This window comes from Haliotis rufescens, unplaced genomic scaffold, assembly GCF_023055435.1.
Source record: "Haliotis rufescens isolate VD_foot unplaced genomic scaffold, xgHalRufe1.0.p SCAF_6, whole genome shotgun sequence".
NCBI classification, from domain to species: domain Eukaryota; kingdom Metazoa; phylum Mollusca; class Gastropoda; order Lepetellida; family Haliotidae; genus Haliotis; species Haliotis rufescens.
In genome coordinates, this window is record NW_025964334.1 from 49,090,979 (window position 1) to 49,111,899 (window position 20,921).

The 20,921-nt window shown below is 38.8% G+C and overlaps 1 protein-coding gene across 7 annotated transcripts in view; it reads left to right on the forward strand.

Moving 5' to 3' along the window:
- The window catches only part of LOC124112910 (transcription factor SOX-13-like), a 251,830-nt gene that overhangs the window by 107,809 nt on the left and 123,100 nt on the right, over nucleotides 1–20,921 (forward strand). For 4 of the 7 annotated variants that reach the window (XM_046473097.2, XM_046473094.2, XM_046473096.2 and 1 more), the window contains exon 3: nucleotides 12,592–12,631. The exons of the other annotated variants lie outside the window; for them this stretch is intronic. The gene's annotated coding sequence lies outside the window, so the exon portion shown is untranslated. The remainder of the gene's footprint in view (nucleotides 1–12,591; nucleotides 12,632–20,921) is intronic. 7 annotated transcript variants of the gene reach the window in all.

Below are 20,921 nucleotides of genomic sequence, written 5' to 3' on the forward strand. Positions count from 1 at the left end.
CCTTCTCTATCCCATCCTTTTGTGTCTCCATCCTTCTCTATCCCATCCTTTTGTGTGTCCATCCTTCTCTATCTCATCCTTTTGTGTGTCCATCATTCTCTATCCCTATCCTCTTGTGTGTCCATCCTTCTCTATCCCATCTTTTATGTCCATCCTTCTCTATCCCATCCTTTTGTGTCCATCCTTCTCTAACTCCATCCTTATAGAGATTCATCCTTATGTATCCCCATTCATTTATATCTCCATCCTTTTGTATGTCTCCCTGTCCTTACCCTGGTCTCCACTCCGTGGCTCCCCACAAGTACAGCCTGGCTGTACACCGACTACGTGATATGTGAATATAAGAGTATAACGGCACTCAGGGCAAGACATTGGTACATTAAGAAGGCATCCTGGCAATGAGAAACATACAAATTGCAAGTTGATTGAAGCAGTTCCAGTGATGCCCAGGTTATGGCTGAACGTACTATGTGGTATTCTTAGAAGGGCATTCTCTCTGGAATATTCACCTCTCATTGTTGAGTGTTGAAAGATTGACAAATGTGGTTTAAAGCTGTCATCGTGTTGGATTGTAATGACAGAGCTGCAGGTGGCTATCTCCTAGACACTTGTATCGAGCCCGCACTCTATGTTACCAGCCAATCAATACTTGACATCAATACCCCTGCTTCTATTATTCATGTACTGGTATGACCATTATGACATTGTAGTGATGGAATACGGTCCTACTTGGTACCCTTTTTACAATTCATGATGTAGTGATGGAATACAGTCCTACTTGGTACCCTGTTTACAGTTCATGATGTAGTGATGGAATACGGTCCTACTTGGTACCCTGTTTACAATTCATGATGTAGTGATGGAATACGGTCCTACTTGGTACCCTGTTTACAATTCATGATCTGTTAACAATTCATGATGTAGTGATGGAATACGGTCCTACTTGGTACCCTGTTTACAATTCATGATGTAGTGATGAAATACGGTCCTGCTTGGTACCCTGTTTACAATTCATGATGTAGTGATGGAATACGGTCCTTCTTGGTACCCTTTTTACAATTCATGATGTAGTGATGGAATACAGTCCTACTTGGTACCCTGTTTACAGTTCATGATGTAGTGATGGAATACGGTCCTACTTGGTACCCTGTTTACAGTTCATGATGTAGTGATGGAATACAGTCCTTGGAAGGCAAACAATGCCATTTTCTCTGAAACTATATGAGCCAGGATCTACTTTTCATGGGTTTGAATCCAAAACTTGCCCCAGCTATGATTGTTGATCTTCCAGAACCAAATCAGTGATCCAAGAAAATATTTAACCAATGTCACCTCAAGCATTTCTCACGCATTACATTCACACACCATGGTACAACTGAACTGCAGGCCATTTAAACCTTTGTTTTATTTAGGAAATATCTCTTTTCTAAATTGGCCAGTAGTTAAACCGAAATGCCAAATTGTTTCTAAAACCAGTCTGTGTTGTGCAATTGTCAGTTGAACAATATTACCAAAAACAGTATGGTTTCCCCATCTTGGAACCCTTTTGATGTTCGCAACACAATGCAAGTTCCAGCATCACAAAATATGAATTTTCTGTTTGTAATGGTCTGTCCATCTTAGTTTGAAATAAATTGGTATTTTTTGTCAATTTGGTCTGCATTAAATTCTCACTTTATAAATACCAATTTAGACATTAACAAGATATACACAGTAAAACCCCCTTTGTCTCCCATTGTCCAAATCTGACACTGCAGTTTAATTCTTTTCTTCAAAGGACAGAGAAAACCAATTCGGTAAATCAAAGCTAGAAGGACCAGGATAAAATTGGTTTTCTAGCCCGGGTTGATTCAAATTGTCTAAAACTGATTGAGTCCTGACATTCCGACACACAGAGACCCTCCCCATCGCAGACAATTGGACATGAGATGTGCCATTGTCTTTTCGCATTGATTGAAATTGAGAATCGTGGATTTGACACATGATGGTAAGAGGGAATGCAACTCTGCTACTCTGAGATATTAGGTGCGAAGGATCTCGTTAGTAATTAGAAAATACTATTCCAACTCGTAAAAACATTTGGGGCCATTGTTGTGAGGGATTATGGGGTGAGAATACAGCAAACAAAGACACTACGGACAATAACTCAGACGTGTGATATCGATTGATTTGGTATTGAGTTGGTAATTTGGTTGCCTCTGAGTTGAGAATCAGTTGAGCTTGTCGGATTGAAACAGCCTTGTACCTAGACTCGGAATGAAAGCTTTGTGAAGTTTCATTGTGGTAGTTCTTGATGTGGCCAAATCGGTTCCACATGTTCTTAAGCCCCTGGTTCCACAAACACTTTGTAGCACTGCATTCATTACCAGGAGATAATAGGCTGGCTTGATCCCGTACAGGATATTGTAGTGATTATACGAGTACATCGTATATTCTCTCAGTGTAATTGAGGCTAACTGACCAGCGCCTCCATCTACATTTGGAAATGATATTGAAGTGGTCCCATCTTGTGGGGGGTGTCCTCATACTTCCTTCATCTCAACCAACTTGATAATCATTTCTCAAGATCAAAAGACGACTCCCTGGAGGTTTTCTGATAACATCCATGCCAGTTTTTGAGGAAACGATAATATTTTAGTGATACTTATAATAACTTTTGTGCTTGCTTCTGTCCAAAGGAAACAGAGAGACCAGTGATTTGTTTGTTGTGCCCATTACGAGTCCATATGTCACCTAGGCTATAATAGCCATAATGGCCTCGCCAGACGGGGAATCTTCAGGGTCTTGAGAACCAGCAGGCTTGGTCGCAGGGGACATTGGCACCGCCAAAAGATACTAATTCCATTAAAAGACAGAGATACCATTATCTTTATCTTGGCCTTGTAATCTATATTCTTTTGGAAATTTCTTTATATTTTTGTGTTTGAGTAGTAAAATGACCTTGCTTATCAGGTCATTTGAAATTGTTTAAAGGTTTATTCGGTGCTGTTATTCGGAAATGAGTTTCAAGATTTGTTATTTCCTTTGATATATACAACCAGTTATGTTAGTTTATATTGTTGCAGTATCAATTCAAGTTTGTGGGAAATATGTCAGAAAAATGTTTTTCTTGGATGAAACTTTTTTGACAAAGTTCTTTTATGTTCTATGTCTTCTAAGAGTTACTGCCCATGTAGAATCTCCTTCAATGCTTTTATTTTTATTTTTATTTTTATTCCTTACACTTACTCTAAGTTTATTGGATAGAATTAGGATTTACCCGTAATTCTGTAATTACTTTCACGAACATGCAAGTTCCCATAGCTTGTGTTCACAGAAGACTGAAATACAATACATTTGGAAGAACAGGCGTGAGAAGCTTTTCTTTCTTTCCTCAGTGGAGCTCTAATTATTTTTTTGAGTTGGCCAATTTTGTTTCAGTAATGAATGTATGTACTCCTGAGGATTATCCTGCCAGGAAAATTGTTGAAATAAGACTGCTAGGAATTAAGATATTTCCTTTTGGCAGGTTTATTAAAAACAAAGCATTTCAGCAGAAAGAGTAAGCTATTTGACACTTATAAGAGTTTAGGGTACCCCAGGGTTCCCTGATTTTCAATTGAAGTCAGCGATTAGAGCTGGCCAGTACTTGAGTTGAATTAAAACCCAGACAAGGAGGCTGGTCTGAGGCCAGGGGCTTGTTTGACCCCAGTTTCATTAAGCTAATGTGCTGATAATTGAACCCCAGTGTGGGAAAAGGTAGAAAGTATTATCAAGCTGATCTTCAGCTGATGGGAGGCAGTGAGATAGTTGTGTTTTGGTATATTAATAATACTCATGGGAAATGCACCAGAGGTTGTTGCTCACTGGATTAAATGAATTAGTGTATTTGTAAATGTATAAAAAATGGTTTAGTGTTACATCCCTGGTTCCAACTCGTTTTTCTATGTATTCATTTCTCAGAGGTAAAGGTATATTAACATTATTCAGTTAATTATTTCTCATTATGTGGAGGAGGATTAATTTGTTAAATGTTTTGAATGCAATGTTGAAGCACTGCGCAGGTCTGGAGTTACGTTTCCTTTTAGGAATCTTACAGCAAGTTATCTCCATCACATATAAAACCATAAGTAGAAATGCCAGTTTTTACTCTTGGAAGTAAGTTTAACAATGAGGTAGCATTGAATCAAGTATTTTTTATTGTGAGGTTTCTATGATGTAAATTAAGCAATGAGAAAGCATTGAATCAAGTATTTTCTATTGTAAGGTTTCTTGGAAGTAAATTAAGCAATGAGATAGCATTGAATCAAGTATTTTCTATTGTAAGGTTTCTTGGAAGTAAATTAAGCAATGAGATAGCATTGAATCAAGTATTTTATATTGTAAGGTTTCTTGGAAGTAAATAAGGCAATGAGATAGCATAGAACCAAGTATATTCTATTGGAAGGTGTCTTGGAAGTAAATTAAGCAATGAGATAGCATTGAATCAAGTATATTCTATTATAAGGTTTCTTGGAAGTAAATCAAGCAATGAGATAGCATTGAATCAAGTATATTCTATTGTAAAGTTTCTTGGAAGTAAATAAGCAATTATGTAGCATTGAATCAAGTATTTTCTATTGTAAGGTTTCTTGGAAGTAAGTTTAACAATGAGATAGCATTGAATCAAGTATTTTCTATTGTAAGGTTTCTTGGAAGTAAATTAAGCAATGAGATAGCATTGAATCAAGTATATTCTATTGTAAGGTTTCTTGGAAGTAAATTAAGCAATGAGATAGCATTGAATCAAGTATTTTCTATTGTAATGTTTCTTGGAAGTAAATCAAGCAATGAGATAGCATTGAATCAAGTATTTTCTATTGTAAGGTTTCTTGGAAGTAAGTTTAACAATGAGATAGCATTGAATCAAGTATTTTCTATTGTAAGGTTTCTTGGAAGTAAGTTTAACAATGAGATAGCATTGAATCAAGTATTTTCTATTGTAAAGTTTCTTGGAAGTAAGTTTAACAATGAGATAGCATTGAATCAAGTATTTTCTATTGTAAGGTTTCTTGGAAGTAAATTAAGCAATGAGATAGCATTGAATCAAGTATATTCTATTGTAAGGTTTCTTGGAAGTAAATTAAGCAATGAGATAGCATTGAATCAAGTATTTTCTATTGTAAGGTTTCTTGGAAGTAAATCAAGCAATGAGATAGCATTGAATCAAGTATTTTCTATTGTAAGGTTTTTTGGAAGTAAGTTTAACAATGAGATAGCATTGAATCAAGTATTTTCTATTGTAATGTTTCTTGGAAGTGAATTAAGCAATGAGATAGCATTGAATCAAGTATATTCTATTGTAAAGTTTCTTGGAAGTAAATAAGCAATTATGTACCATTGAATCAAGTATATTCTATTGTAAGGTTTCTTGGAAGTAAATTAAGCAATGAGATAGCATTGAATCAAGTATTTTCTATTGTAAGGTTTCTTGGAAGTAAGTTTAGCAATGAGATAGCATTGAATCAAGTATTTTCTATTGTAAGGTTTCTTGGAAGTAAGTTTAACAATGAGATAGCATTGAATCAAGTATTTTCTATTGTAAGGTTTCTTGGAAGTAAGTTTAACAATGAGATATCATTTGAATCAAGTATTTTCTATTGTAAAGTTTCTTGGAAGTAAGTTTAACAATGAATTAGCATTGAATCAAGTATATTCTATTGTAAAGTTTCTTGGAAGTAAATTAAGCAATGAGATAGCATTGAATCAAGTATTTTCTATTGTAAAGTTTCTTGGAAGTAAGTTTAACAATGAGATAGCATTGAATCAAGTATTTTCTATTGTAAGGTTTCTTGGAAGTAAGTTTAACAATGAGATAGCATTGAATCAAGTATATTCTATTGTAAAGTTTCTTGGAAGTAAGTTTAACAATGAGATAGCATTGAATCAAGTATATTCTATTGTAAAGAATCTTGGAAGTAAATTAAGCAATGAGATAGCATTGAATCAAGTATATTCTATTGTAAAGTTTCTTGGAAGTAAGTTTAACAATGAGATAGCATTGAATCAAGTATTTTCTATTGTAAGGTTTCTTGGAAGTAAGTTTAACAATGAGATAGCATTGAATCAAGTATATTCTGTTGTAAAGTTTCTTGGAAGTAAGTTTAACAATGAGATAGCATTGAATCAAGTATTTTCTATTGTAAAGTTTCTTGGAAGTAAGTTTAGCAATGAGATAGCATTGAATCAAGTATTTTCTATTGTAAGATTTCTTGGAAGTAAATTAAGCAATGAAGTAAGACTAAAGCGTTGTAATTTTCCTCACAAACCTAATGAAGCTTTGGTCAGATGAAACAAATATGTTCTAGTGAAAAAGTAGACATCAAAACATGATCTCTAATGACTAAGAAGAGCTTGCCATCGATTGAAAATGGACAGAGAATAATTTACGAGAATTGTCCTGTGATTATTGTCCGTCTGTCACAGGCGTTGCTTGTTTTAACGGGACTAACGAGTGGCGAGACTTTGTCAGAAAGATCTAGTTTGATTACATATCTCGCCCGGTTTGGGTCGTAAGTGAGTACAGACCAAATTGTTCCTAGGTCAAAGCAATTGGAACTAATTTAGTCAAGCACTTTCCTCTATGGTTGAAAAACATGATTGTTAAGTTGCGTTCATGATCATAAAGATATGCGGTTACTTCCATTTAAGATGATCAGGAAGCCCATTTGGAGAGGAAGTAAGCTATTTGAACCCTAGTCTTTGGCGAGGGAAATTAACCGAATATGAATTACACCAATAATAAGTTTGGTGTGAGGGTCAATATATTGAGAGAGAAGTTGCGACAAAACAGTCACCCTGGCTCCCTTGACCTGAGTATTGTGTCTGTCCTATATCTTTAAGGTTGATCTTTTACAGGAAGTCCCCTACTTCATTGGTCAAATTTCTCCCACAAACCCTTGTGAACGAAGATCCAATTTTTCCGGCTATAAACATCAAGGGGAAAATAACTGTGCATTTCAATTATACAGTTTTGTAAACAGAAGGGTCTTAAATGGGCTTTTGATTACAAACTAATGACTCAGATTGTATGTTAATATTTTTTTTATCTCCAAAACACTAAGAGTATGGGAATATGGTTTTGTAAGTACAGTAAACGATGTGGAACATCTCCTTTGTGATGAAGAAATATAGTGTGTATATAGAACCACGTTATTACACCTGTGCAATACATTGGCCACTGTGTTATGTTTGATGTTTGAGCTGGAGCTAAGGAAATGGGCAAAAGAGTTTGAGAATTAATGAGTTGAGGAGCAGTTCATCGCATTAACTGGAAGTTCACTGGGTATTATTACATACAGGATTGTGTTTGGAAACGGAGCACAACTTTAAATAGCTACACATCGTTCAAACAGTCTCTCATAAAATCTTGCATAACTCCATCGTTTTGTTCATGTGTTTAGTTTCACGGTCAATTAATATCCGAGTACAATCCAAATCAGCACCAAGCCTTCCATGATACAGCAAATGACATTTTATGGAATGGTTTCCATAGAAACTGTTTATTTCGTAAGTTTATTCATTAATTGTGCACTGCTCGGTTGGCGGCGGTCATGCATGAATTTAAAAGTTCATACACTGTAGAAAGAAAATAATCAAGTGTTTACAGTTTGCTACCAAGTTGTATCATATGTCTTGTCAGTTGGTGAAGAGTTGGAACAGCAGTCTTTGATCAAGCACCATGGGGATTCTGGGTAAGAATGTCTATCCCCAGTAACCTATGCTTATCGTAAGAGGCGACTGAAAGGGACAGTTGCTCCGGCTTGGGGACTTGGTAGTCCAACTGTTTAGAATGATGCTCATGACGTCAGTCATTGGATTGTCTGGTCAAGACTTGACTGCTGTCATATAGCTGGAATAGTGCTGAGTTGATTTAATCGACCAGTGTTAAGAATTGATTAATGTTTTTTTAGAAATGTTCTTCACTTTATCAACATGATTACAGTGTGTACTGTCCCGTGAAGATCCGGGTGAGAACTTGACTCCGGCAATCCACGCTTGTCGTAAGAGGCGAGAGACGGGAAAGGATGGTCAGACTAGCTGACTTGGTGGATGCATGTCATCGTATCCCAATTGCATGGATCGATGATCATGATGTGGATCACTGGATTGTTTGGTCCTGACTCGATTATGTACAGAGCGTCGTCATATAGCCGGAATATTGCAGAGTGTGGCGTTAAACAACAAACAAACAAACAAAGTGTACTGGGTTTTGTCAGTTGATTGACACGCTGCTTCAGGACATTAGTTATTTTACTGAAGTTTTTAAATTTGAAATATTGTTGAAGTGATAACTCTGTGTTGGTTTGGGGATAATTTATAGAGGTGGGCATACTTAATAGGGATGAGGATAGTTTTTAAGGGAGTGGCGGGATCGATGGGGATGGAAAGAATGTTGATAGTTCATAGTAGTAGGATACTTTGCTGGGGTCGGTGTTATTAATAGGATGGGGGTACTTGTAGTGTGAATGAGTTGGGTTTAACGCTGCTTTTAACAGTGTTCCAGTTATATCACTCGTGTCAGCTTAATGTGGGAGGAAAGCCCGAAGTGATGCAGGTCTCAGACGTTTACCACTTTGGTGAAACCCACGAGTGCGGGTATGGTGCTGACAAACCTAGACACATAATCGGGGCGAACTGTGGGGTATCTGTAAGGCAGTGGGGATTGTAGTTAGCCAAGTGTTGATATTTGACTGTCATAAATCTATATTTAAGTACCGGACCTACGGCTGTCATAAGTCTATGTCAAAATATGGGATCATGACTGTCTTATGACAAAGTTTGAGATCTATGAAACTCGTAAGTCTATGTTAAAATACGAGATCTACAATTGTAAGTCTATAGTATAGCATGGGCGTAATGACTGCTGTTATAGTCTTAAATTTAAGTATGATTAACGACTGACATAACATTTTGTTAAAGACTATTTACTGTGAATGTTGTAAGACTATGTGGAGAAGGGTTACAAAGGTCAATAATCTCTATTTTGAAACATCGTAGCTACGACTATCGTAAGTCTATGTTAAAGTCTACAGACAGACATCTATAGGCACTCACAGGTTGTCTCCGCTAAATACTTTCAAAGAAAGTTGGTTTCGGTATCGGCCTCTCCTTTTTTGATACCTTGGATTTGGATAAAAAATCATGTTTAAGTATTGGAGCTACATGTAATGATACGTCAAAGTTTGGGAGCTGCGATTGTCGTAACATAACATGTAGCTGCGACTGTTGTAAGTCTATCTTGAAGGGTTATATTAGGCGTAACACTGAGTTCAGTTATTGGACCAAGACTCCGGCTTCTAACCCTCCACAGAAGGCATCCATGAGGTTGGCAGGTAGCTGGGTCGGGTAGGACTGAGTATCTTGCCCTAGTTAGCATTCTGGGCTGTTTCTAAGTGCAGTCGTAGGTTACAAATGTTCGTGTGACAATCGTCAGGGGTACACCCCTGTCAGTATGTTTCATCAGGTACATCGCACTCAACTATTAGTCGTCTTATCCACACCTGCAGTCAACAAAACCACCGTTCGCGCCATTATTCCAAGCCAGCCCACGGCACAAGACCGCCGGGACAATAGTGTTTAACATATGTAGGTAAAAAGATGCATTATTTTGCCCCTTGTTGGCTAGTGCCACACGCTGTGGCGGCCGCCCTCTAAGCTGGAGAGTGGGTGAGCTTAGAGATCATAGGTGACGGACTATCGGCAGTCTCACTTCTCAAATTCTTCCTGTAATCCCCTACAATTGTCAGGGGTAAACTGAAAAATTTTTCCGGGTCCCCATGTACATATTACTTGGTGGGTCGGACAGGTGCCCTAATGCCAGTCCCCGTGTACAACAAACAAGACAAACAGTAACAAACAAAGACTGCCTCGGCAGAACCGCTTCGTGTTTGTCGAGGGATTCTCCCTGGCAGGCCTATAAACTAAAACAATTTCTCACAGCTCCTTCAAATGAGGAGCAGATAAGACTATTGTGAAAAGGAAAACATCTTAACGCTTCACGTTTTACTTGACTTCCCAAAATGAAACGATAACAAACCCTTTATCCTCAAGAATTTGGATAATCATTTCTGGAAGTGTTTGTTTGTGAGACGTGGGCATAGGCAATATAATCCGATAACTGTCACTTGTTTGTGACTGTCAACAGATTATCACTTGTCCGGCAAATACACAAATAATGCGGAACTTATAATCCCGGGGAACGATAATCTCTCGACGGAGATGGAGAACTTCATTATTATTTGTGGGGGTACTTATCACAATATTTTGGCGTGTCTGTGAAAAGTTTGCTGAATATGTTAACACCTCATTGATGGAGGATTCGGAGAAAGTTGGGATTTGTAAACCCCCTGAAACAGATTTTTTCGCTTGTTTTACTTTCAATGAATTTTGTAAAAAGTTAGTAATATTTAGGTTAATTCTGTCTTGTAATAGAAAGCAATATTGAATGGTGAGAGTGATGAAATATCTTTGGCAGTGTACAGAAGCCGGTAGGTCCTTGTCAATACCCTCATGTTAAAAAAGAACATAGGGATGTAGATTAAGATGATATAGCAAACTTCAGGACCCTAGAACCCATTTAGTGTTTAACACTGTTGTGGATGCCTTTAAACATCTTGACACCTTAGTGCAGCAGGTCATATTTAAAAAATAATTATTTATGACATTTTGAATTTAGATAGTGACATACGTCAACAAAACATGCACATGTGTATATTCACTTCGCGCTTTTTATTGTCGGTGATTGTAAAAAATGGGAAAAAGATGAGCAAAATAGCAGTTTTACAAATCAAAACACGATTTTGAATGATTTGATAATTCCTTATCCAGAAACATTTGTCCTTGCTTTACAGATAAGCCGATGCTCGCATATGCATGGTACGGAGGTTGGTGATAGATAATTCCTCCTGGCCTATCTGCTAGAGACTATTTATGTTGTGCGCTGTCACATTACGCACTCAACTTGTTTTTATCTGGATGTTGTTGGGTCTGTGTTGTAAAAGTCCTGTTTTATAGTCCCTGTATCTCAGGATGCTTGGCTCTGCCACTGAAGCCTGATTGTCTTCAAATAAGCATGAACACATTCTGAAGGCAAACAAACAAACAGATGTATTGTTTTATGGACACATAGGCCGTCAAATTTGTTAACGTCAAGTTTGTTAGCGTCAAGTTGACTGACTAGACTAGACACATATTATGCTATATTACACCCCCACACACACACACAGCCACGCACACCTAAAAATGAGTTTCCTGTTAAGTCAATCCAAAAATAGAGTAGGGTAGTTTTTGTTTTGTTTTCTAATTGTTATTTTTACCCCTGTTTTGAAAAAACAGTACGATATAGTGATCAGCATGTCTGTCCGTCTGTTTTCCGATTCTGGACCAGAACTCCAAAACTGTTCCATTTTTCTCAATGAAACTTGTTATACAGATCAGTCTAGTGATGAACTGGTGCCTTTTGATGATTTGGGATATATTTTTTATCTTTAATGACAACATGTTGCACTTATACTGAAAATGAGGGTTGTGCTCTTTTCTGGAGCAGAACTCCCAAACTGTTCAATATTTCTCAATGAAACTTGCTACACAGATCAGTCTAGTGATGAACTGGTGCCTTTTGATGATTTGGGATATATTTTTTATCTTTAATGACAACATGTTGCACTTATACTGAAAATGAGGGTTGTGCTCTTTTCTGGAGCAGAACTCCCAAACTGTTCAATATTTCTCAATGAAACTTGCTACACAGATCAGTCTAGTGATGAACTGGTGCCTTTTGATGATTTAGGTTTTTAAAAAATCCGGTACAGCATTATTTCACAGTACGTCAGTAAACGCCTACTTTGAAATGAAGATAATGTCTGGTTTATCTTTAGTGAAGAGCAATAAAGTTATGCTTGTAGCACAAAACGTGGACAATATCTGGATGATGATAAAAGCAACTATAGAAAAACTGAGAAAAAATGTTTTGGGTTGGGGTTCCAGATTAGGGATGGCCGAGAGACCGGAAACATGTTTTTTATTGGCCTCGTGGCCTTGTTTTAGCTCTAAAGAATAGTTGTCGTCTTTTATCAGTGTCAGAATTGAACACATCATGGCTGCATGTCTAATATTGTATTAACCATGGTGCTCCCTTGAGTTTGTGTTTGAACCCTGTTTTTGGTCGATATTATCCTTACAAGTTTTATCAGTGTTGGAGACCTGTGAAGATCTGGGGTATAATAGGTCTTCAGCAACCCACGCTTGCCGTAAAAGGTGACTATGCTTGTCGTAAGAGGTGACAAAAAGGGATCAGGTGGTCATGCTCGCTGACTTGGTTGATGCATGTCATCGTATCCCAATTGTGTGGATCGATGCTCATGATGTTAATCACTGGATTGTCTGGTCCAGACTTGATTATTTACTTTAATTTGACAACAGATTGTTTATTGTGTCTGACGAGACATTACTTTTGCTTATGGTACCAATATGGGAATTGAACCCAGACCTTATGTGTGGGAAATAACTATCCACTGTGCTATATTAATGGTCATGTGTTTGTCGTAAACAACTTAATTCTTTTGTTATCAGATAACACATTATACAGCATCAAACCTGGAACTCCTGATTGGTAAGTCAACACCTCATCCACAAGACTATCCTCCCTCTGCTTAGTATAGTATCTTTAGCTAATCCGGCTATGTATAGCAGTGGGTAAGGTGGCCCAGTTGCCTAAGGTGCTGCAATTTGCTGTGCAGAGTTACATCCCTTGGACACGCCAGGAAAATATGCTCGTGGGTTTTAATCCAAGTTTGCCCCAGTTATGTTTCTAGGTTTGTCAGCACCCTGTATAAAGCGAAAAACATCTGAGACCTGTTACACTTCGGGCTTTCCTCCCACATTAAGCTGACACGCTGTGATATAAATGGAATACTGTTCAAAGCGGCTTTAAACCCCGTTCACTCACATATTCACTTTGTAAAACAACACATGATTTTACAACAGCTAGTTCCTACAGTAGATAACACAACTTGACTCTGATACATCTCACTCCTTTAATGTATTGCTTTCTCAAAAAAATAACTTTTGAAACGATAATCAAAAAGGAAGTTTTTTTGAAAAAAACCCCAACCTCAAACATCCATTTCATATTCTGGCATTCACTTGAGAAGGAATTTAATGTTGAAAGATATTCTTTAAGACAAAGAGAGTTCACCCACAAAATAAGAGGCACAATATGCCGATTCTTCACTGCGTATTGAATATCATGGCATCTCCAAGATGGGTTGTTTTGAAACGAGAATCCATGAAATATGAATTCTCAAAGTAAATGGTGCATATAATGCTCTCTTTGAATGTTCTGTGCAGTAATAATTAGAATTTTGGATAAAAAATGAGATATTAGAAAGGTGCACTTTGTCAGCGAGATCTGGTAAACTCTTCTTGTGTGTTGGAGAGTCGCTTCCTGCTATTAGTCATTGGTGTCAAATCTCTCCCCCTCTCTTTCTCCCCTCCCTCCCAACTCTTTCACTGCTTACTTAACATTACCCCAAGAAGGTTAATATCCTTTTCAAGTATAGCTACAAAATGTTGTAAACTATAAACATAAAAATAACTTTTAGACAATTAAGATGCATTTGTCTAAGGACATTGACAACTACCCTCTTTCAGCTGGAAGATTGTCAACTGTTCAGAATTGGATTGTATTAGATTGTACTGGATTGTACTGGATTTTACTGGATTGTACTCGTTTTTACTTGATTGTACTAGATTGTACTGGATTGTACTTGATTGTACTCATGTGTACTGGATTGTACTTGATTGTATTCATTTGTACTGGATTGTACTTGATTGTACTCATTTGTACTGGATTGTACTTGATTGTACTCATTTGTACTGGATTGTACTTGATTGTACTCATTTGTACTCATTTGTACTGGATTGTACTGGACTGTACTGGATTATGCTGTTAAACTGGTTGTCCACATTAGTCAGATCTGAATTTGTCCCGGACCTTATGATGAAATTAACAAGGTCAGATTAAGTTTTGGGGTGCAGCGAATCTTGATCAGTGAGTCCAAAATTAGCAGTAATATATACTACCTAAGAGAAGTTAAAGAACACCTGATTTTTGTTTTTGACTGTAGTTAATCTGTCATACTAAAAAAAAGTTAAAGAACACATAATTCCTTACATGTCAGATAAACAATTGGTTGTTCTTTAACTTAATCTTTGTAGTTTTTTAACTTGCATCTCTTTTTTTCACCATATATTTAAGCATGTGTGTACGTGTCTAATATCATGTATTTGAAAACAATATCTTGTCATCTTTTTACCGAAAATGCTCCAAGAGTTCCTGTAAGTAGAACCAGTTGTAAGGGCGACATTATCAGTGAAGTTTATGTTTGGTTCTATCTGTGCAACAACGTCTGTCTCTGTCCAATCCCTTCTCACATACAGTCTACATCCATCTCTGCCACAGAGCATCTTCAGGAGACTTTGATAATGAGAGATGTATATTATAACGGATTTGATGAGTTTGGAGGCGGGTGTTGTGTTTTGATCTTCTGTCATAATGGCTGCCTCTGTCTTCTAACTTTATCATCGCGGAAGGAAGTGGAGATCTGGTGTATGCAACAAAACGACATCGCAGACAAAACATACAAGCCTAAAATTCATCATTTGGAAGCAGATGGCTTGATTACTACAACATAAGTTAGGAGTGAGGGCTTGGGTTGGGCACTGTTAGCCAACACGGATCCATAAAAGTGCCCTTTTGTGTAGGCAGTACAGCCAAATATTTCCTTTGTACTGGGCTTCTCTGAGAGGGAGGGTTTCAGAATGGTGTCGGATGCGTTGTTTCTCTCAACTTAAACATTTTCATTGTAAAACGACAGAAGTTTGTTCACAGACTCGACCCACTTGCTTTTTGTGAAAGATTGAAAGCTTTTTGATGTTCTCGGACAAAGCTGGGTAGTTATTTACATGGCTGCCATTCTTTGTGAGACTTGTAAAGCAGATCTTGTCTTGTTTAGATTATAAAATCTGTTTATTGTCATTTTAGGGTAATTAAGGCTATTTTTTGCTTTGAAATGAAATTCATGATTTCAGCTGGTCCTTTAATGCAGAATGAGCTGTAGGTCGAATTAACTGAATGTTCATAATACAGAATGAGCTGTAGTTTGAATTAACTGAATGTACTTAATACAGAATGAGCTGTAGTTTGAATTAACTGAATGTACTTAATACAGAATGAGCTGTATTATGGATTAACTGAATGTACTTAATACAGAATGAGCTGTAGTTTGAATTAACTGAATGTACTTAATACAGAATGAGCTGTAGTTTGAATTACTGAATGTTCATAATACAGAATGAGCTGTAGTTTGAATTAACTGAATGTTCATAATACAGAATGAGCTGTAGTTTGAATTACTGAATGTACTTAATACAAAATGAGCTGTAGTTTGAATTAACTGAATGTTCATAATACAGAATGAGCTGTAGTTTGAATTACTGAATGTACTTAATACAGAATGAGCTGTAGTTTGAATTAACTGAATGTACTTAATACAGAATGAGCTGTAGTTTGAATTAACTGAATGTACTTAATACAGAATGAGCTGTAGTTTGAATTAACTGAATGTACTTAATACAGAATGAGCTGTAGTTTGAATTAACTGAATGTACTTAATACTGAATGAGCTGTAGTTTGAATTACTGAATGTACTTAATACAGAATGAGCTGTAGTTTGAATTAACTGAATGTACTTAATACAGAATGAGCTGTAGTTTGAATTAACTGAATGTACTTAATACAAAATGAGCTGTAGTTTGAATTAACTGAATGTACTTAATACTGAATGAGCTGTAGTTTGAATTAACTGAATGTTCATAATACAGAATGAGCTGTAGTTTGAATTAACTGAATGTACTTAATATAGAATGAGCTGTAGTTTGAATTAACTGAATGTACTTAATACAGAATGAGCTGTAGTTTGAATTAACTAAAAGTACTTAATACAGAATGAGCTGTATTGTGGAGTAACTGAATGTACACATACAAAGTATTCATTTTGGGTAGAATATTCACTCGATATATTGATTTTGTGAAATTTAATGGTATACTATCTGAAAGTCATGGCTGTGTATGGCAAAGAGTGAGTGAGTGAGTGAATATTAAATTACAGCACATCAGTAATCTTACAGCTCCTGGCGGTGAGTTTTTGACAAGAGACTGCAATGCTTATTACTATAGTCATTGAGACAAGAGACTGCAATGCTTATTACTATAGTCATTGAGACAAGAGACTGCAATGCTTATTACTATAGTCATTGAGAAGCAGAGGCTCATTCTTGACAAGAACATTTCAATAGCCAGAGCAGGAAAAATATGATGAATTTGAGTTAACATCGTGTACCCCTGATTTTTAAAGTAAGTGTACAAAGAGAAAGGTAGGTACTAAGTTTTGAAACAATTTTAACAATAATTTTCGGAAGACGATACGTGTAGTGGTCCTATGGGGTGATTCTGGGTCTGAATTGTCCCCACCGCCCTATGCTAGTCATCACTGAAATAAGGGTGATTACAGTGTATGATCTGACCTGATTGTGTCGTCGTACCCTGATGACTTGAATTGTTGGTCATCGTACCCTGATGACGTGAATCGTTGGCCATTGTACCCTGATGACGTAAATCGTTGGCCATTGTACCCTGATGACGTGGATCATTGGCCATTGTACCCTGATGACGTGGATCATTGGCCATTGTACCCTGATGACGTGGATCGTTGGCCATTGTACCCTGATGACTTGGATCGTTGGCCATTGTACCCTGATGACGTGGATCATTGGCCATTGTACCCTGATGACGTGGATCGTTGGCCATTGTACCCTGATGACTTGGATCATTGGCCATTGTACCCTGATGACGTAAATCGTTGGCCATTGTACCCTGATGACGTGGATTGTTGGTCATTGTACCTTGATGACGTGGTTCGTTGGTCATTGTACCCCGATGAGGTGGATCGTTGGCCATTGTACCTTGATGATGTGGATCATTGGCCATTGTACCCTGCTGACTTGAACTGTTGGCCATTGTACCCTGCTGACGGGAATCATTGGCCATTGTACCCTGATGACTTGAATCGTTAACCATTGTACCCTGATGACTTGAATCGTTGGCCATTGTACCCTGATGACTTGAATCGTTGGCCATTGTACCCTGATGACTTGAATCGTTGGCCATTGTACCCTGATGACTTGAATCGTTGGCCATTGTACCTTGATGACTTGAATCGTTGGCCATTGTACCTTGATGATGTGGATCGTTGGCCATTGTACCTTGATGATGTGGATCATTGGTCATCATATTCTGGTGACTTGGATCGTTGGTCATCATATCCTGATGACTCAGATCATGGGTCATGCAATGAACTACTGTTGCCTTCCACAGACTCAGCCGTGCACAATCTATCACGATATTGCATGCATATTAGTGACTGACATTAAACAACATTCACACACAATTATATTGCTGTAGAACCTAAACTTTCCATGGGTCCTAAAACATTTAAACAAAACCCAAATTAAGTCATAGAATACAAGAATACCACATACTGTCTTGGATAGTATATAATATTCTCAAAATTCTAAAAGTTACTCCACCAAACACTGCATTTATTTTCTCAGTGGCCAGTCCTCAACCATGTGTTTTTTCCAGCGTATAGACAGGATGTGGCTATAGTCTGATGGTGCTTCACAGAGTTTTATTGTGGAAGTAATGTTTGTTCTCTTCCTTGAAATGCAATCATTGTGTCTACGTGATGTGGAGAGAGGGTAGCGCCACTTGAGTCTCCCCTCTGCCGACAGGTGGCGCTGCTATTGCTGTACGTAATCGCAACGACACAGAATTTTATAGCACTTTCTTTCTTTGGAAAGATGGTTTGTAAATCGTGGTGATTCAGGAAAGAACTGGTATTGCTTTGGTTATTTCCTGCACTGTTATAGTTATCGATGATTGTAAAACCAGTTTTGCGTCTTGTTTTGCTGTTTGAACATAAACATTTCTAAGCCTATCAGCAGCACCGTTACCGGAACACACAAAGAGGATATGTTTGGAAATGATGAAAAGGCATGTTCGACAATGCCTATTTTTTAGCTCACCTGAAATTGGAGCTGTTCTTCACGGTGGTACAGTGTGTTCAAACATGCAGTAAAATAAACAAAACAGACAGTAACGCTATCAGCAGTGATAGCAATAACTTCAGTAAACAACAACAACAGAAATAATGACAATGATAATAAAGCTCTTGAGGACTTACTGTGGTAGATCTCATCGTATAACCTGTCTGGCTCAAAAAATGAAACAGTATGGGAAAAAACCCAAAGAAACTGAAGAGGTTTTCAGGGATTCAAATTAGCACTATGTTGTGGCAAATTGTCTGTTGGTAACGTAAAGTATTTCAAGTTTTTGGGGATGTTTGCTCTTGGATATTTATTTCTGTTTTGGATGAACTTTCGAGGTTTGTTTTTTGGCTGGTTTTTCAGTCGTTGCTCTTCATCCTTCTTTAACCTTTGGGGATGGCCCAGTGATCACTCACTCACTCCATCAAACAATGTGGCAAGAAATCTCCTGGTATGCATGATCCTGGCTAGATCAGGGCGAAGGTTGTTTTTGGTTTGGCTGGAAGTATTTTGAACATGATTATGTAAAGATGGATAAATATGGATCCTGTCTTCGGTGAATGAGAAATCTTGTGGATTAAAGTTGAGGGCAGTTACTAGCCTAGTTATGATACATGGTTGACTCAAGATCTGGCTGTCATGTATAGTAGTAAACAAAGAAACATAGACACATACAGATTCCTGTAGGGTCAGGGCCATCCAAGAAGTGTCACCCTGGAAGGAGTCCAGTTCAGAATAAGTCTCCAGCACCTTCTCACTCTGTAGGGAGTCCAGGTCAGAATAGGTCCCCAGCACCTTCTCACTCTGTAGGGAGTCCAGGTCAGAATAGGTCCCCAGCACCTTCTCACTCTGTAGGGAGTCCAGGTCAGAATAGGTCCCCAGCACCTTCTCACTCTGTAGGGAGTCCAGGACCCACTTGCACAAAGCGATCTTAGCTCTAAGATGATCGTAACTCCCATACTTTAACATAGGCTGACTATAGTCTTAGCGCTAGGATCGCTTTGTGCAAGTGGGTCCAGGTCAGAATATGTCCCCAGCACCATCTCACACTGTAGAGAGTCCAGTTCAGAATAGGTCTCCAGCACCTTCTCACTCTGTAGGGAGTCCAGGTCAGAATAGGTCCCTAGCACCATCTCACTCTGTAGGGAGTCCAGGTCAGAATAGGTCCCCAGCACCTTCTCACTCTGTAGGGAGTCCAGGTCAGAATATGTCCCCAGCACTGTCTCACTCTATAGAGAGTCCAGGTCAGAATAGGTCCCCAGCACCTTCTCACTCTGTAGGGAGTCCAGGTCAGAATATGTCCCCAGCACCATCTCACTCTGTAGGGAGTCCAGGTCAGAATAGGTCCCCAGCACTGTCTCACTCTATAGAGAGTCCAGGTCAGAATAGGTCCCCAGCACTTTCTCACTCTGTAGGGAGTCCAGGTCAGAATAGGTCCCCAGCACCTTCTCACCCTGTAGGGAGAAAATCTCAGACTAGCTCCCAGCTCCATCTCACCCTGTAGGGAGAAAATCTCAGAATAGGTCCCCAGCGCTGTCTCACTCTGTAGAGAGTCCAGGTCAGAATAGGTCCCCAGCACCATCTGACTCTGTAGAGAGTCCAGGTCAGAATAGGTCCCCAGCACCATCTCACTCTGTAGGGAGACCAGGTCAGAATAGGTCCCCAGCACCATCTCACTCTGTAGGGAGTCCAGGTCAGAATAGGTCCCCAGCACCATCTCACTCTGTAGGGAGTCCAGGTCAGAATAGGTCCCCAGTGCTGTCTCACTCTGTAGGAAGTCCAGGTCAGAATAGGTCCCCAGCACCATCTCACTGTAGGGAGACCAGGTCAGAATAGGTCCCCAGCACCATCTCACTCTGTAGGGAGTCCAGGTCAGAATAGGTCCCCAGCACCTTCTCACCCTGTAGGGAGAAAATCTCAGACTAGGTCCCAGCACCATCTCACCCTGTAGGGAGAAAATCTCAGAATAGGTCCCCAGTGCTGTCTCACTCTGTAGGGAGTCCAGGTCAGAATAGGTCCCCAGTGCTGTCTCACTCTGTAGGGAGTCCAGGTCAGAATAGGTCCCCAGCACTGTCTCACTCTATAGAGAGTCCAGGTCAGAATAGGTCCCCAGCACCTTCTCACCCTGTAGAGAGTCCAGGTCAGAATAGGTCCCCAGCACCTTCTCACCCTGTAGGGAGAAAATCTCAGACTAGGTCCCAGCACCATCTCACCCTGTAGGGAGAAAATCTCAGAATAGGTCCCCAGTGCTGTCTCACTCTGTAGGGAGTCCAGGTCAGAATAGATCCCCAGTGCTGTCTCACTCTGTAGGAAGTCCAGGTCAGAATAGGTCCCCAGCACTGTCTCACTCTATAGAGAGTCCAGGTCAGAATAGGTCCCCAGCACCTTCTCACCCTGTAGAGAGTCCAGGTCAGAATAGGTCCCCAGCACCTTCTCACCCTGTAGGGAGAAAATCTCAGACTAGGTCCCAGCACCATCTCACCCTGTAGGGAGAAAATCTCAGAATAGGTCCCCAGTGCTGTCTCACTCTGTAGGGAGTCCAGGTCAGAATAGGTCGCAGCACCTTCTCACTCTGAAGAGAGTCCAGGTCAGAATAGGTCCCTACCACATCATGCTGTTCATAAGCACTCACTGAAATTGGTATCGGGTGATCAGGCTCGATGTATGGTGGAATTGTGGGTCACAATCAAACTAAAACTTAGTCTATAAAAACATATCTTTAAAAGAATTGTATT